Genomic DNA, 15,519 nt, shown 5'->3' on the forward strand with positions numbered 1-15,519 from the left:
GCACAGTATGATGGACAGTATAGAAGAGGAACAGTGTGAGGGCACAGTATGAGGGACAGTATAGAAGAGGAACAATGTGAGGGCACAGTATGGAGGGCAGTATAGAAGAGGAACAGTGTGAGGGCACAGTATGGAGGGACAGTATAGACAAGGAACAGTGTGAGGGCACAGTATGAGGGACAGTATAGAAGAGGAACAGTGTGAGGGCACAGTATGGAGGGCAGTATAGAAGAGGAACAGTGTGAGGGCACAGTATGAGGGACAGTATAGAAGATGAACAGTGTGAGGGCACAGTATGGGCAGCAGTATAGAAGAGGAACAGTGTGAGGGCACAGTATGGGGAACAGTATAGAAGAGGAACAGTGTGAGGGCACAGTATGAGGGACAGTATAGAAGAGGAACAGTGTGAGGGCACAGTATGGAGGGCAGTATAGAAGAGGAACAATGTGAGGGCACAGTAAGGAGGGCAGCATAGAAGAGGAACAGTGTGAGGGCACAGTATGGGGGGAAGTATAGAAGAGGAACAGTGTGAGGGCACAGTATGAGGGACAGTATAGAAGATGAACAGTGTGAGGGCACAGTATGGGCAGCAGTATAGAAGAGGAACAGTGTGAGGGCACAGTATGGGGAACAGTATAGAAGAGGAACAGTGTGAGGGCACAGTATGAGGGACAGTATAGAAGAGGAACAGTGTGAGGGCACAGTATGGAGGGCAGTATAGAAGAGGAACAATGTGAGGGCACAGTAAGGAGGGCAGTATAGAAGAGGAACAGTGTGAGGGCACAGTATGGGGGGAAGTATAGAAGAGGAACAGTGTGAGGGCACAGTATGATGGACAGTATAGAAGAGGAACAGTGTGAGGGCACAGTATGGAGAGCAGTATAGAAGAGGAACAGTGTGAGGGCACAGTATGAGGGACAGTATAGAAGAGGAACAGTTAGAGGGCACAGTATGGAGGGCAGTATAGAAGAGGAACAGTGTGAGGGCACAGTATGGAGGGCAGTATAGAAGAGGAACAGTGTGAGGGCACAGTATGAGGGACAGTATAGAAGAGGAACAGTGTGAGGGCACAGTATGAGGGACAGTATAGAAGAGGAACAATGTGAGGGCACAGTATGGAGGGCAGTATAGAAGAGGAACAGTGTGAGGGCACAGTATGGAGAGCAGTATAGAAGAGGAACAGTGTGAGGGCACAGTATGGAGAGCAGTGTAGAAGAGGAACAGTGTGAGGGCACAGTATGGAGAGCAGTATAGAAGAGGAACAGTGTGAGGGCACAGTATGAGGGACAGTATAGAAGAGGAACAGTGTGAGGGCACAGTATGGAGGGCAGTATAGAAGAGGAACAGTGTGAGGGCACAGTATGGGGGGAAGTATAGAAGAGGAACAGTGTGAGGGCACAGTATGATGGACAGTATAGAAGAGGAACAGTGTGAGGGGACAGTATGAGGGACAGTATAGAAGAGGAACAGTGTGAGGGCACAGTATGGAGGGCAGTATAGAAGAGGAACAATGTGAGGGCACAGTAAGGAGGGCAGTATAGAAGAGGAACAGTGTGAGGGCACAGTATGGGCAGCAGTATAGAAGAGGAACAATGTGAGGGCACAGTATGGAGAGCAGTATAGAAGAGGAACAGTGTGAGGGCACAGTATGAGGGACAGTATAGAAGAGGAACAGTGTGAGGGCACAGTATGGGCAGCAGTATAGAAGAGGAACAGTGTGAGGGCACAGTATGGGGAACAGTATAGAAGAGGAACAGTGTGAGGGCACAGTATGAGGGACAGTATAGAAGAGGAACAGTGTGAGGGCACAGTATGGAGGGCAGTATAGAAGAGGAACAATGTGAGGGCACAGTAAGGAGGGCAGTATAGAAGAGGAACAGTGTGAGGGCACAGTATGAGGGACAGTAGAAGAGGAACAGTGTGAGGGCACAGTATGGAGGGCAGTATAGAAGAGGAACAATGTGAGGGCACAGTAAGGAGGGCAGTATAGAAGAGGAACAGTGTGAGGGCACAGTATGTGGGGAAGTATAGAAGAGGAACAGTGTGAGGGCACAGTATGATGGACAGTATAGAAGAGGAACAGTGTGAGGGCACAGTATGGAGAGCAGTATAGAAGAGGAACAGTGTGAGGGCACAGTATGAGGGACAGTATAGAAGAGGAACAGTGTGAGGGCACAGTATGGAGGGCAGTATAGAAGAGGAACAGTGTGAGGGCACAGTATGGAGGGCAGTATAGAAGAGGAACAGTGTGAGGGCACAGTATGAGGGACAGTATAGAAGAGGAACAGTGTGAGGGCACAGTATGAGGGACAGTATAGAAGAGGAACAATGTGAGGGCACAGTATGGAGGGCAGTATAGAAGAGGAACAGTGTGAGGGTACAGTATGGAGAGCAGTATAGAAGAGGAACAGTGTGAGGGCACAGTATGGAGAGCAGTATAGAAGAGGAACAGTGTGAGGGCACAGTATGGAGAGCAGTATAGAAGAGGAACAGTGTGAGGGCACAGTATGAGGGACAGTATAGAAGAGGAACAGTGTGAGGGCACAGTATGGAGGGCAGTATAGAAGAGGAACAGTGTGAGGGCACAGTATGAGGGACAGTATAGAAGAGGAACAGTGTGAGGGCACAGTATGGAGGGCAGTATAGAAGAGGAACAGTGTGAGGGCACAGTATGGGGGAAGTATAGAAGAGGAACAGTGTGAGGGCACAGTATGATGGACAGTATAGAAGAGGAACAGTGTGAGGGCACAGTATGAGGGACAGTATAGAAGAGGAACAGTGTGAGGGCACAGTATGGAGGGTGTGATGAAAGCCGGCCGGTGGGTGCAGCTCTCTGGCGCCCCCTTACCTCTCAGGTCAGTCAAGGTACTGCACCTAGAGAAAGTAGTGCCAGGAAGCTGCAACCAGCGCAGGGAACACGGTAGTGTGTTATCCCTTCAACGTCACTAAACCGTAACGTCACTACACAGCACAACTCGCTAGCGCCCTCTTAGCCTCAGGTCAGTCAAGGAACTGCACCTAGGATAAGCGGTCGCCAGGGAGACTGTCCTGTAACCTACTGGGTATCGGGGCCCTCTGTAGTGAGGGCGGTATATATATCTTCCTTGGCCGCGCCAGGAATATATATATCTGAACCTCCGACCGTCACTACCAGCCTTCCCCAATCCCCAGTTGGTATGCTGCCACCAGTCCCTATTTTAGATATACGCCCAGTCCGTGAATGGGCCTATATCGGGTCAGGAACCAACCCTGGGTAGCGTTTTGGCTTGAGCCGAGCTCACACGGACGTGCGTTCGTTATGCAGAATAAAAGGCAGGCCCACAATTACTTGAGGTAATTGATTATAATAATACACTAGATACACGATATACAACTAAATATACACAGGTATAAGGTCAGGCTAAACTATACAACAATGGAATACAACACACAGAATCACCACAGCATATCAGTTACCGGTTTCTTGATTTTCTTGTGACGCAGGGAGAGGATTCTGCGATCGCAGGCACGGTTCTTTGTTACAGGCTGAGGCCTACCACCGCATGGTCAAACTGCTCCTCCCCTTGGTGGCCTCAGCTGGTGCTCAGATGTTCAGCACACCACTCTTGGGTCAAGACTGACTTGTCTCTTGTCTGTCCTGCTATCTTACCTGCCCCGTCCCGCCCACTGCTGGTGAGGTCAGCTGGCTCAGTCTCCACCCTCAGGTCTAACTTCGATCAGAAGCCCAAATTCTATGGAACCCAATAACTTCTTCTGGGATGGTCTCATGATACCCCCAGGGGTTCCCATGGATTCGGGCCGCCGTAACCGACCTTTTGATATCAATTATGATACCATACGGTCCTCAGGAATGGCTCCGCGCTATATCTTGGCTTCCAGAGCACGTACAAACGTCTACCGCGGAGGCTTGTGTGCGCAATGGCTCCGGGACGCCGTGATATTTTTTTTATTGGCCCATCCCACGCAACATGCGTGTACTATTCATGTTTCTATATCCTATGCCTCCATGCTTGTGACAGACAAAGAAACTAGTCCTATGGGACAAATGGTCAGGTACAGATAGACGAAGCACCCCCCCCTGCTGGCTGTGTTTCCTCTCGAAGTCTTTGAAGCTCCTAGCATTCAAGTGTTAAGTAGGCTTCTTATCTTACAGGAGCCTGGATGGGGGGAAACTATCTAGTTGACGTTTTAACAGAAGGTCCCAAGGGTGGGGGCTGCTGAAGTGTGGCCATCCCTGGATATGATTTATCATTACCAAGATGGCGGCTACAGGTTCATCACACCTCCCCCTATACGAGGGCGCGAGGGGGTAGCACATTCCTGTGTTCCCCCGTGCGTCCTTCTGCACCCTCCCCTTGCCGGGATAACCCGTCAGCGTTACCGTGGTCACGGCCTCTTCTGTGGCGAATGGAGAAGTGGTACTGCTGGAGAGCGAGGCTCCAGCGTAGCAACCTGCCATTCGACCCAGAGACCGTGTGTAACCAGCTGAGGGGGTTGTGGTCCGTCTCCACGGTGAAATGGCTCCCGTACAAGTAGGGCTGCAGACGCTGCAGGGCCCATACAATTGCCAGGCATTCTTTTTCCACCGTGGAGTAAGCCACCTCCCGGGGCAGTAGCTTCCTGCTCAGGTACAAGACAGGATGTTCCTGGCCTGTCGTGTTGACCTGACTTAGCACAGCACCGAGGCCAAAGTCACTGGCGTCGGTCTGTACCACAAACGGCCGGTCGAAGTCGGCAGCTTGCAGTACAGGGGAGCTACTTAGGGCGGCCTTGAGTGCCCCGAAAGCTGTCTCGCAGGCGACTGTCCAGTCGACTGCGACGGGCAGCTTCTTCTTGGTGAGGTCCGTCAGGGGCTTGGCCAGGGTGCTATAGTGTGGGACGAACCTCCTATAGTACCCGGCGGTCCCCAAGAAGGACATCACCTGCTTTTTGGTCCTAGGAGTGGGCCAGGATGCGATGGCATCCACTTTCCCCGGTTCTGGCTTCAGAACCCCCCCGCCTACCCGGTGACCCAGGTAGAGGACCTCACTCATGCCCAGCTGGCACTTTTCCGGCTTGATGGTCAAGCCTGCCCGGTGGATCCGACCGAGCACCTGCCGCAGGTGCTCTAGGTGATCCTCCCAAGTGGGACTGAAGACTGCAATATCGTCCAAGTACGCAGCCGCGTACCCTTCAAGTCCCTCAAGCAGCGTATTGACCATCCGCTGAAAAGTGGCAGGGGCATTCTTCATGCCGAATGGCATCACTGTGGACTCGTACAGTCCAAAAGGGGTGATAAAGGCAGAGCGTTCCCTTGCCGCGGGGGTCAGAGGAATCTGCCAGTACCCCCGGCTCAGATCCATGATGGTCAGGTACTTAGCCCCGGCCATCCGATCGAGCAGGTCATCGATGCGTGGTATGGGGAACGCATCGGTGGCCGTTACAGCGTTGAGCCCCCGGTAGTCCACGCAGAACCGTGTAGTTCGGTCCTTCTTTGGTACGAGGACTACAGGCGAGGCCCACGCGCTGCTGGATGCCTGGATCACCCCCAGCTTCAGCATCTCGTCTATCTCTTGGCGCATGTTTCCCTGCACCTCGAAAGAGACCCGATATGCTGAACGCCGGATCGGCGGGTGATCGCCAGTGTCCACGTCGTGGACAGCCATCTCAGTCCTTCCGGGCAGGCTGCTGAACAGCCCCCGGAAGGGGTGCAGGGTGGTCCCCAGCTGGGACCGTTGGTCCTCCGTGAGCTGGTGGCCAACCCCCACATCCTCGATGGACCCACCCGCCTTGGCTTGGGTGAGCAGATCCAGGAGGGTTTCTACCTCTCCTTCCTCGGGAAGGTTGCACACTGGGTGGGCAGTCGCTTCCCGCTCATGATGAGCCTTCATCATGTTCACGTGGAAGGCCTTCCTCCTTCCACGGGCGTGATCCAGGGTGACCAGATAGGTGACGGCATTGAGTTTCTGGTGCACGAAGTAGGGACCTTCCCAGGCTGCCTGAAGCTTGTTCTGTGGTACGGGGACCAGTACCCACACCTTTTGACCCACCTGGTAGGTCCTCTCACAAGCATTCTGGTCGTACCACCGCTTCTGGTCGGCCTGGGCCTGGGCCATATTGTCCTGCACCAGCTTTGCCAAGGCCATCATCCTGTCCCGGTGGCGCACGACATACTCGATGACCGACACCTCGGGGGTGGCCAAATCCCCTTCCCATGCTTCCTTCACCAGAGCCAGGGGGCCCCGTACCCGTCGCCCGTACAGGAGCTCAAAGGGGGAGAACCCCGTTGAGGCCTGCGGAACCTCCCGGTAAGCAAATAGGAGGTGTGGGAGGTAACGCTCCCAGTCTCTCCCGTGGGAGTCGACCAACATCTTAAGCATCTGCTTTAAGGTGCCATTGAACCGCTCACACAGGCCATTAGTCTGTGGGTGATACGGGCTGGCCACCAGATGTTGCACCTGCATTTGCTTACAGAGGGACTCCATCAGCCGCGACATGAACTGGGTCCCTCGGTCGGTGAGCATTTCTTGGGGGAAACCCACTCTGGAGAAGATCTCCAGTAAGGCGGTAGCCACCTTGTCGGCCCGAATGGACGACAAAGCTACCGCTTCCGGGTACCGGGTGGCATAGTCCACTACCGTGAGTATGAAGCATTTCCCGGAGTGGCTGGGAGTGGACAGAGGTCCAATAAGATCCACAGCGACCCTCGAGAAAGGCTCTTCGATGATTGGCAGAGTTACCAGTGGGGCTTTGGGGCGCGGCCCCGCCTTCCCCACCCTCTGACAGGTGTCACACGAACGGCAGTAGGCACCCACCGCGGCTCCCATCCCAGGCCAGTAGAAATGCTGAGCTATCCTGGCCTTGGTTTTAGCGATCCCTAGGTGTCCGGCCATCGGAATCTCGTGTGCGATCCGCAACAATTCCGCCCTGAACGGATAGGGTACCACTAACTGTCGGTCCCTGGGCCACGCCTCCGGTGAACCCTGCTGGACCGTTACCCGGTACAGCCGTCCCTGGTCCCAGACCACACGCTCGCAGTCTGACTCCATGGGAGGCTGTGCCGCCTGTTCCTTGAGAGCTTTCAGGCTGTCGTCTGCTTCCAACGCAGCCTGAAATTCCTGACTTGATGTGGCCAGAATCGACGAAACTGCCACATCCTCTGTCAGCCCCTCCGGGCATGTCACCTGGCCGCTGTCTGACCCGGCAGACACTTGGTCAGAAGTGGGGAAGCCGTCGGACCTCTGCAAGGCTCCTTGGGCTCCGGCGCTCCCACTCCTGGTGACAGCGGCTATGACCGCTGTGACCGTGGGTAGTGCCTGCTTCCCCTCTGTTTCTGACCAAGCCGCCCGATCAGGCAGGCTTCCTAGGCCTTTGGACATCTCGGATGTGGGGAACTCCTGCCCTGGGGTCTTACCTGGCGGCTCCTCTCTTGGGACACCCCCACCTCCCATGGCCTGTTCCTCCCCCTGCAGTGGGCCTATACTCAGCAGCCTGGATACCCCTGGGAGCCCTACACTGCCGGTAGCTGCCCCCCTCTCCATCCCTGAGCTTCCCTCTACAGAATCCTGCCCGCCCCCTCCCTCACCGGAGGACAAGAGGTCACGGCACGCCGGCTGAGCACCTCTGCGGGCATCCCCACACTCCCCACCTGCTTTCACTAACCCTGTTTGTGTTGTGTCTGTGCAGGTGTTACCCTCAGGTTTCACTCCCTCCTCCTCAGCAGGACACACACTACATACAACATGGTTGGCATTAGCAGCAGACAAATCAATACACTCTTGGGGGGCCGAACTTGGGGGTTCAGAGGGTACATACTGCGATACTAGACGCCCCAAGTCGGTCCCTAATAAAACATTTGCGGGAATATTTGGCGTTACTCCCACCTCCCGCATCCCCCTTCCGGCACCCCAGTCCAAATACACCATGGCAACGGGAAGTGCCGGCTCCACGCCTCCAACCCCGGAGACGGAAAGAGTCTTTCCTGGTACCAAGTCCTGGGGGGACACCACCTCAGGCCGTACCAGTGTTCGTTCAGCGCCCGTGTCCCGCAGTCCCATGACCGCAGAACGGCCTATGGTGACGGGTTGGATGTTGTCCAGGGACCTACCACCACCCCCTCCCACACACAAAACATTGGGCGCTCTCTGGGACTGGGATGGGGTCTTTTGGCGCTGGGGACACTCAGCCCTAAAGTGTCCTGGTTTGTTGCATAGATGACAACGTCTTACGTCTGGTCCTTGCCTGGAGAGGGCAACAGGGGGATACACCCCTTGTGTTCTAGGGGCCGGGGAAACAGGGGCATGACTGGGCTTACCCCCTCTCCAGGTGCTGCTGGCAGACTTCTTCAGCTCAGGCGCCCTGTTATTGGCATACTCGTCTGCCAGGGCGGCTGTAGCAGAAGCCCCTGTTGGTTTTCGGTCACGGAGGAACTGTCGGAGGTCCTCTGGGCAGTTCCACAAGAACTGCTCCGTGACGAACAGTTCCTGGACCTCCTGGCGGGTAGTAAGCGCTAAACCCGAGGTCCAGTGCTCTGCGGCTCTCAACAGCGCCCGCATATGATCGGTCCAGGTGTCCTTGGGGCCACGCAGCAGGCTCCGGAACTTCTGGCGGTACGACTCGGGAGTGAGGTTGTACTGCCGGATCAGGGCCCGCTTGATGCAGTCGTAGTTCTGTACCTCCCCGGCAGGTAAGTCCCCCAAGGCATCCAGGGACTTACCCCTCAAACGGGGGGTCAGGTATCTGGCCCACTGATCCCGGGCCAGATGGTGCTGAAGACAGGTCCGTTCAAATGCCACCAGAAAGGAGTCCAGGTCCCCATCCTTCTCCAGTAGAGGGAAGTCCTCAGCTCGGACTTTGGACGACTTGGTCTCCTGATGGGTTGGTTGCTCTAGCGGAAGCCCCCGCTGGGCCAGGTCCAGTTGGTGCTGGCGCTCCGCAGCTCGCTCTGCACGCTCTGCAGCTTCACGCTCCGCAGCCTCCCGGCGCTCTGCAGCCCGCTCTGCACGCTCCGCAGCCTCCCGGCGCTCCGCAGCTTCGCGCTCCTCCTCCGCTGCCTTCTCTGATGCTGCCAGGAGGGTTTTGTAGACGGCATCGCCATGAGACTGGAGACTTGCCATAGCCGCTTGTAAAAGGGCTTGTGATCTGGACAGGCTGGGCTGGGTAGGTGGTGGGCAGCCCACTGCGGGACCGTATACTGGGGACTGGCTCCCTGAGGTGCCCGGGCTGGACTCCTCCTCGCCATGAGTAACAATGTCCTCCCCTCCTGCCACACGGACCGTAGCATTAGCCTCCTGCAGGGTCTTGCTCCTGGTGCCGTCTGCCATCTTGGTAACCGACACCGCTGCAACCCTGAGTTTGCACACACCTTGTTATACTTTTAGCCTGACCGTCTAACGTTGGGCTGACCTTAAGACTCCAGCAGTGGAAGTTACCACTGGCAGTCTTTAGTGCCTGGGAGTAGGGGTCCCACAACACTATTATTCTGCAATCCCACCGCTGCCACCAATGTGATGAAAGCCGGCCGGTGGGTGCAGCTCTCTGGCGCCCCCTTACCTCTCAGGTCAGTCAAGGTACTGCACCTAGAGAAAGTAGTGCCAGGAAGCTGCAACCAGCGCAGGGAACACGGTAGTGTGTTATCCCTTCAACGTCACTAAACCGTAACGTCACTACACAGCACAACTCGCTAGCGCCCTCTTAGCCTCAGGTCAGTCAAGGAACTGCACCTAGGATAAGCGGTCGCCAGGGAGACTGTCCTGTAACCTACTGGGTATCGGGGCCCTCTGTAGTGAGGGCGGTATATATATCTTCCTTGGCCGCGCCAGGAATATATATATCTGAACCTCCGACCGTCACTACCAGCCTTCCCCAATCCCCAGTTGGTATGCTGCCACCAGTCCCTATTTTAGATATACGCCCAGTCCGTGAATGGGCCTATATCGGGTCAGGAACCAACCCTGGGTAGCGTTTTGGCTTGAGCCGAGCTCACACGGACGTGCGTTCGTTATGCAGAATAAAAGGCAGGCCCACAATTACTTGAGGTAATTGATTATAATAATACACTAGATACACGATATACAACTAAATATACACAGGTATAAGGTCAGGCTAAACTATACAACAATGGAATACAACACACAGAATCACCACAGCATATCAGTTACCGGTTTCTTGATTTTCTTGTGACGCAGGGAGAGGATTCTGCGATCGCAGGCACGGTTCTTTGTTACAGGCTGAGGCCTACCACCGCATGGTCAAACTGCTCCTCCCCTTGGTGGCCTCAGCTGGTGCTCAGATGTTCAGCACACCACTCTTGGGTCAAGACTGACTTGTCTCTTGTCTGTCCTGCTATCTTACCTGCCCCGTCCCGCCCACTGCTGGTGAGGTCAGCTGGCTCAGTCTCCACCCTCAGGTCTAACTTCGATCAGAAGCCCAAATTCTATGGAACCCAATAACTTCTTCTGGGATGGTCTCATGATACCCCCAGGGGTTCCCATGGATTCGGGCCGCCGTAACCGACCTTTTGATATCAATTATGATACCATACGGTCCTCAGGAATGGCTCCGCGCTATATCTTGGCTTCCAGAGCACGTACAAACGTCTACCGCGGAGGCTTGTGTGCGCAATGGCTCCGGGACGCCGTGATATTTTTTTTATTGGCCCATCCCACGCAACATGCGTGTACTATTCATGTTTCTATATCCTATGCCTCCATGCTTGTGACAGACAAAGAAACTAGTCCTATGGGACAAATGGTCAGGTACAGATAGACGAAGCACCCCCCCCTGCTGGCTGTGTTTCCTCTCGAAGTCTTTGAAGCTCCTAGCATTCAAGTGTTAAGTAGGCTTCTTATCTTACAGGAGCCTGGATGGGGGGAAACTATCTAGTTGACGTTTTAACAGAAGGTCCCAAGGGTGGGGGCTGCTGAAGTGTGGCCATCCCTGGATATGATTTATCATTACCAAGATGGCGGCTACAGGTTCATCACAGAGGGCAGTATAGAAGAGGAACAATGTGAGGGCATAGTAAGGAGGGCAGTATAGAAGAGGAACAGTGTGAGGGCACAGTATGGGCAGCAGTATAGAAGAGGAACAATGTGAGGGCACAGTATGGAGAGCAGTATAGAAGAGGAACAGTGTGAGGGCACAGTATGAGGGACAGTATAGAAGAGGAACAATGTGAGGGCACAGTATGGACGGCAGTATAGAAGAGGAACAGTGTGAGGGCACAGTATGGAGAGCAGTATAGAAGAGGAACAGTGTGAGGGCACAGTATGGAGAGCAGTATAGAAGAGGAACAGTGTGAGGGCACAGTATGGAGAGCAGTATAGAAGAGGAACAGTGTGAGGGCACAGTATGAGGGACAGTATAGAAGAGGAACAGTGTGAGGGCACAGTATGGAGGGCAGTATAGAAGAGGAACAGTGTGAGGGCACAGTATGGAGGGCAGTATAGAAGAGGAACAGTGTGAGGGCACAGTATGGAGGGCAGTATAGAAGAGGAACAGTGTGAGGGCACAGTATGAGGGACAGTATAGAAGAGGAACAGTGTGAGGGCACAGTATGGAGGGCAGTATAGAAGAGGAACAGTGTGAGGGCACAGTATGGGGGTAAGTATAGAAGAGGAACAGTGTGAGGGCACAGTATGATGGACAGTATAGAAGAGGAACAGTGTGAGGGCACAGTATGAGGGACAGTATAGAAGAGGAACAGTGTGAGGGCACAGTATGGAGGGCAGTATAGAAGAGGAACAATGTGAGGGCACAGTAAGGAGGGCAGTATAGAAGAGGAACAGTGTGAGGGCACAGTATGGGCAGCAGTATAGAAGAGGAACAATGTGAGGGCACAGTATGGAGAGCAGTATAGAAGAGGAACAGTGTGAGGGCACAGTATGGAGAGCAGTATAGAAGAGGAACAGTGTGAGGGCACAGTATGAGGGACAGTATAGAAGAGGAACAATGTGAGGGCACAGTATGGAGAGCAGTATAGAAGAGGAACAGTGTGAGGGCACAGTATGGAGGGCAGTATAGAAGAGGAACAATGTGAGGGCACAGTATGAGGGACAGTATAGAAGAGGAACAGTGTGAGGGCACAGTATGGAGAGCAGTATAGAAGAGGAACAGTGTGAGGGCACAGTATGGAGAGCAGTATAGAAGAGGAACAGTGTGAGGGCACAGTATGAGGGACAGTATAGAAGAGGAACAGTGTGAGGGCACAGTATGGAGAGCAGTATAGAAGAGGAACAGTGTGAGGGCACAGTATGGAGGGCAGTATAGAAGAGGAACAATGTGAGGGCACAGTATGGAGGGCAGTATAGAAGAGGAACAGTGTGAGGGCACAGTATGGAGAGTAGAATAGAAGAGGAACAGTGTGAGGGCACAGCATGGGCAGCAGTTTAGAAGAGGAACAGTGTGAGGGCACAGTATGGAGGGCAGTATAGAACAGGGACACTGTGAGGGCACAGTATGGGGAACAGTATAGAAGAGGAAAAGTGTGAGGGCACAGTATGGAGGGCAGTATAGACGAGGAACAGTGTGAGGGCACCGTATGAGGGACAGTATAGAAGAGGAAAAGTGTGAGGGCACAGTATGGGCAGCAGTTTAGAAGAGGAACAGTGTGAGGGCACAGTATGGAGGGCAGTATAGAACAGGGACAGTGTGAGGGCACAGTATGAGGGACAGTATAGAAGAGGAACAGTTTGAGGGCACAGTATGGGCAGCAGTATAGAAGAGGAACAGTGTGAGGGCACAGTATGGAGGGCAGTATAGAAGAGGAACAGTGTGAGGGCACAGTATGGGCAGCAGTATAGAAGAGGAACAGTGTGAGGGCACAGTATGGAGGGCAGTATAGAACAGGGACAGTGTGAGGGCACAGTATGAGGGACAGTATAGAAGAGGAACAGTGTGAGGGCACAGTATGGGCAGCAGTTTAGAAGAGGAACAGTGTGAGGGCACAGTATGAGGGACAGTATTGAAGAGGAAAAGTGTGAGGGCACAGTATGGAGGGCAGTATAGATGAGGAACCGTGTGGGGGCACAGTATGAGGGACAGTATAGAAGAGGAACAGTGTGAGGGCACAGTATGGAGAGCAGTATAGAAGAGGAACAGTGTGAGGGCACAGTATGGAGAGCAGTATAGAAGAGGAACAGTGTGAGGGCACAGTATGAGGGACAGTATAGAAGAGGAACAGTGTGAGGGCACAGTATGGAGGGCAGTATAGAACAGGGACAGTGTGAGGGCACAGTATGAGGGACAGTATAGAAGAGGAACAGTGTGAAGGCACAGAATGGGCAGCAGTATAGAAGAGGAACAGTGTGAGGGCACAGTATGGGCAGCAGTATAGAGGAGGTACAGTGTGAGGGCACAGTATGGGGAACAGTATAGAAGAGGAAAGGTGTGAGGGCACAGTATGGGCAGCAGTATAGAAGAGGAACAGTGTGAGGGCACAGTATGAGGGACAGCATAGAAGAGGAACAGTGTGAAGGCACAGTATGGGGAGCAGTATAGACGAGGAACAGTGTGAGGGAACAGTATGGGGAACAGTATAGAAGAGGAACAGTGTGAGGGCACAGTATGGAGAGCAGTATATAAGAGAAACACGTGAGGGCACAGTATGAGGTACAGCAAAGAAGAGGAACAGTGTGAAGGCACAGTATGGGGAACAGTATAGAAGAGGAGCAGTGTGAGGGCACAGTATGAGGGACAGTATAGAAGAGGAGCAGTGTGAGGGCACAGTATGAGGGACAGTATAGAAGAGGGACAGTGTGAGGGCACAGTATGAGGGACAGTATAGAAGAGGAACAGTGTGAGGGCACAGTATGAGGGACAGTATAGAAGAGGTACAGTGTGAGGGCACAGTATGAGGGACAGTATAGAAGAGGTACAGTGTGAGGGCACAGTATGAGGGACAGTATAGAAGAGGAACAGTGTGAAGGCACAGTATGGGGAACAGTATAGAAGAGAAACAGTGTGAGGGCACAGTATGAGGGACAGTATAGAAGAGAAACAGTGTGAGGGCACAGTATGAGGGACAGTATAGAAGAGGAACAGTGTGAAGGCACAGTATGAGGGACAGTATAGAAGAGGTACAGTGTGAGGGCACAGTATGGGGAACAGTATAGAAGAGGAGCAGTGTGAGGGCACAGTATGGGGAGCAGTATAGAAGAGGAACAGTGTGAGGGCACAGTATGGGCAGCAGTATAGAAGAGGAACAGTGTGAGGGCACAGTATGAAGGACAGTATAGAAGAGGAACAGTGTGAGGGCACAGTATGGAGGGCAGTATAGAGGAGGTACAGTGTGAGGGCACAGTATGGAGGGCAGTATAGAAGAGGAACAGTGTGAGGGCACAGTATGGGCAGCAGTATAGAAGAAGAACAGTGTGAAGGCACAGTATGGAGGGCAGTATAGAAGAGGAACAGTGTGAAGGCACAGTATGTGATGGCAGTATAGAAGAGGAACAGTGTGAGGGCACAGTATGGGGAACAGTATAGAAGAGGAACAGTGTGAGGGCACAGTATGTGATGGCAGTATAGAAGAGGAACAGTGTGAGGGCACAGTATGGGGAACAGTATAGAAGAGGAGCAGTGTGAGGGCACAGTATGGGGAGCAGTATAGAAGAGGAACAGTGTGAGCGCACAGTATGTGATGGCAGTATAGAAGAGGAACAGTGTGAGGGCACAGTACGGAGGGCAGTATAGAAGAGGAACAGTGTGAGGGCACAGTATGGGGGGAAGTATAGAAGAGGAACAGTGTGAGGGCACAGTATGGGCAGCAGTATTGAAGAGGAACAGTGTGAGGGCACAGTATGGGCAGCAGTATAGAAGAGGAACAGTGTGAGGGCACAGTATGGGGGGAAGTATAGAAGAGGAACAGTGTGAGGGCACAGTATGGGAAGCAGTATAGAAGAAGAACAGTGTGAAGGCACAGTATGGAGGGCAGTATAGAAGAGGAACAGTGTGAAGGCACAGTATGTGATGGCAGTATAGAAGAGGAACATGTGAGGGCACAGTATGGGGAACAGTATAGAAGAGGAACAGTGTGAGGGCACAGTATGTGATGGCAGTATAGAAGAGGAACAGTGTGAGGGCACAGTATGGGGAACAGTATAGAAGAGGAGCAGTGTGAGGGCACAGTATGGGGAGCAGTATAGAAGAGGAACAGTGTGAGCGCACAGTATGTGATGGCAGTATAGAAGAGGAACAGTGTGAGGGCACAGTATGGAGGGCAGTATAGAAGAGTAACAGTGTGAGGGCACAGTATGGGGGGAAGTATAGAAGAGGAACAGTGTGAGGGCACAGTATGGGCAGCAGTATAGAAGAGGAACAGTGTGAGGGCACAGTATGGGCAGCAGTATAGAAGAGGAACAGTGTGAGGGCACAGTATGGGGGGAAGTATAGAAGAGGAACAGTGTGAGGGCACAGTATGGGGAGCAGTATAGAAGAGGAACAGTGTGAGCGCACAGTATGTGATGGCAGTATAGAAGAGGAACAGTGTGAGGGCACAGTATGGGGGGAAGTATAGAAGAGGAACAGTGTGAGGGCACAGTA

This window comes from Phyllobates terribilis, unplaced genomic scaffold (genome assembly GCF_046119375.1).
Source record: "Phyllobates terribilis strain yellow unplaced genomic scaffold, ASM4611937v1 Scaffold_12__6_contigs__length_324123572, whole genome shotgun sequence".
Lineage (NCBI taxonomy): Eukaryota > Metazoa > Chordata > Amphibia > Anura > Dendrobatidae > Phyllobates > Phyllobates terribilis.